Raw genomic sequence first — 3553 nt, forward strand, 5'->3', positions numbered from 1 at the left:
TCTGTAGCTAAATGTTGTCTGGAGTATTGTGTAGGTTTGCTGATATTGCAGGGCCATTTAAATATCTCAAGGAACAGTTCTGAAATTGTGATTATGAGGTGTGTTCAACCAGTGAAAAGCAGTTAAGAATTCTCCACTAAGTTGAGATGTAAGAAAGGGATATGTTGTATAGGAGCAAACTCAAATTCCTGAAACAACGATCACTGAGAAAGCTATAGCTCGAAAGTGTAGCATTTAAGAATTACACCTTATGTCTACAACTGAAGAAAACATTCATAATAGCATAGATTGAGTTCAGGGTATCCTGTGAATAAATCCTGAAACTATTCTTTTTCTATGCTATTAAACTATAGAAAATGGAAGCATGAATGAGCCATGAAAAGGTAACAAAAACACATAATGAAAGTTTATAGAGGACTTATTGTGCCATGAGAATACGCAGGAATCCTGTAACATTCAGCAACACCCCACAAAACTCAGGGAACACAGTGCTTTGGAAATTCCATCAGCCTTTGCATTAACAGTCTCGAAACTTACAGCATAAGAAACTCTTGAAGAGAAATCAACAACAACCCCTGCAAACTTATGCGAGGGGCAATATATACAAACGATCATACAAAATATCTAAGGCGTTGAGTCATCTGAGAAATAAATGTTTTCACCAACTTGTACAGAACAGTAGATAAGAAATTACTACTGCTTTTAATACAACATAAATGCTCTTTGTGTCTGTCAGAAGATATTTTGGCCTTTGGAGGCCACTGAGTCGGTCTGACCTTTCTGCTTTAATGCTGGAAAATGCGTCTTTATGGTTGTCGTGCTGTAACTTTCGGCCCTGCTACCTGTTAGCTGTCAATTGTGCTTTGTTGGCCAAATAGTTCTGCTGAGTTGGCTCAGCCCTTCCCTTTTCATGCATGCTGATCTTTCCAAGTTTTCCTGTGCATGATCACTTGTAAATTTGAATAACAAATAACAAAACTTGATTTACAGGCTCTGGCTTATAATATCAGCTGTATCATTTTGGTCCAGTATTCCTGTGTGGGCAATTGGTGTCTCAGAATTGCCTCTAGTGTCTCATCTGCCTCTGTGTATTTATAGAAATTGGGAGGCACTTCAAACAGATGTTTGATTTCATTCATTATAAAGAATAAATTCTCTACCTTGTTGTAGAGAGTTTGTCCTGTAACTGGCCCTGTTTCCTCTGAGGTGCTGGCCTTCTCTGTGATCTGATTTGTGGCAAAGGTGTTCACCCTCTTGGCATAGCTTTCATGGGAAAGTAGTTTTCCTGCGCTATTCAGTAAGCTTGGAAGACCTCTGTTTTGTAATGCCACAAACTTTTCCATGAATCTATTGACCTCGGTCTGCATGTCCTGGGTCCTTCTTTCTAATGTTTGCACCAGGTTTCTCAGTGTTAGGACCCTCTTTATTAGCTGGATGGTCTCAGTTCTGTTGGAGATTCCCATAGTTGCTAACTGAGCACTTGTTCTATTATTAAGCACATTGATCATCCTGTTGGCAACTTCAGGCATATTGCCTAGAGAGGCCCTTGATCTCTGGATTTCTTTGTGTGCTTTTCCTATGAGCTCTATTTTCTCATGAATTGTCTCAATGTATTGCCATTGGTCAGTGATGGATTGGCCAATGTTGGCCCATAGCACAGTCTTGAGCTCAGCTGTCACTTTATCCAATGTGAGCTCCTTCTCCAGCTCCTTTATCCTGTCCTTAAGGGCCTTTATTTCCCTGCCCTTTTCTGCTACAGTCTGCTTGGATTTGTCATATCTTTCATTCAATTTGACCAAATTTTCCCTGGACTCTTTTAACTCTGACATTTGGGCTTCCAAGGCTTGGATTTCACTCTTGAGCTTCTGCATATCTAGGCTTGGAGCCTGCTCTGTTGTCGGTGCTGGTGCTGAGGTAGAAGGTGCTGCCTGTTCTGTTTGCTGTATGGGAGGGGCAGTAGCTTGAGGAGGCTCCTCAAGATTAATTATTTCTGGAGGAGGCTGAGATGTTTGACCTCCTTCCCTTTGCTCTAAAGCTGCCTGCAATGCTGCCTGTGCAGCCTCTGATTCTCCCAGCTTCTCTTGTGTTTGGATGAGCTGTTTGTATAAAGATACCAGCAAGGCTGCAACATCTTGATCATGTCTTTGCTGGGCAACTTCATCTGTTTGAGGGTGAATTGTTGCTGGGATTTTGATCTTTCTCCTCAAAGCTGCCATGTCTGCATCCCTTAATTTCAATATTTCTTGTATGCCCTTGATGTCCTTGGGGTCATGCCCAATCTCTATGATTATATCTTCTAAGGACCTGATTCTGTTGTCCTTTGCTTGATAGGATGCCCTCTCCAACTCAAGTTGAGCAGCTGTATTATTTAGGCTATTTACTAGCCGGTAGTTATCCAGTGTCTTGTCTGCCAAGGATGCATACACCATCTCACCCGTTTGCTTATGCAATTCGATTTTGTCCATTGGGTGGATGTCCTTGGCAAGGACCTCAAGATTGGTCCTCAAGTAGTCTGAAGGAGACTGTGGTTGCAATGTAGTTGGCATGAAGTGACTCATGATCATCTTCCCCTCATTTACATCATATGCAGACATGAGTCTTTGCTGGTTAGTAGGAGCCATCTTCAACAAATGATTATATAGTTGTATTTTTATTGGCTCACTTCTCCTCTTTATGTCAATGAACTGCTGTTTGATGCCCAGTTCACCTTCTCTTTGGTGGCTTGAGGAGCTGACTTCTCCTCCCACTGTTCTGTCTTGTCCCTGCTGGAAGGAACTTGCAGAGGCCTCCCTGCTAGGTGGGCCCATGCCCAAAGACTGTCCCATTGGCATTTCCTCCTCTGAGAAAGGATTCATTCTCTGTCTTTTCTCCCCATAAGTTGTCGATGTTGTAAGGGGAGTCTCTCTGTCCCTTTTCCTGCTTGTATCCTCCTTTTGTGGAGTTTGGAGGATTGATGCTTCAGCTGATGTTTCTTGCCTTGGAGGCACAGTTTGTTGTGGTTGTTGCTCAGTGGATTTTGGGGCTTCCATTGTTTGCTCTTGCTGCACAGGCTGCTCCTGTCTTTGTTCTTCTTGCTGTTGGTGTTGTGGTTGTTGATGCGCTTCCTGCTGCAGCACTTCTTCTTGCTGTTCCACCTCCTTTTCTGTTTGCTCTTCAGTCATGGGAGGTGGTTGCTCCTGCTCCACCCGCTTTTCTTTGCCTTTGCTGGATGTCTGTTGAGTGTCCATGGCAGCTTGCTGATGTGTCGTTGAAGATGAGGCAGCTGCTCCAAGTTGCCTTTGATATGAGAAGGAAACCTGTCCACAAGTTTCCAAGTCAGCCTCTTTTTGAATATTCCTAGCCTCTCTTTCTAGCATCTGCTCTCTAGTAATTGGCTCTTCTAGAGTGCCTTCTTTCCAGCTCAAAGAATTGGCATACTGCTCAACATGAGGCAGCCTTACATGTGCATAGTTACCCAATTTGTATTTTATCCTCCTGAGGGAAATAAAATGATTACGGTCATAAGGTGTCCATTTGAAACTGGTTTGTAATTTGAGGCCCTCTAGGATCATAT

The sequence above is a fragment of the Pinus tabuliformis genome, chromosome 4_2 (assembly GCF_031772625.1).
Source record: "Pinus tabuliformis cultivar Carrire ecotype Pingquan chromosome 4_2, CPIR1, whole genome shotgun sequence".
Classification (NCBI taxonomy): Eukaryota; Viridiplantae; Streptophyta; class Pinopsida; order Pinales; family Pinaceae; genus Pinus; species Pinus tabuliformis.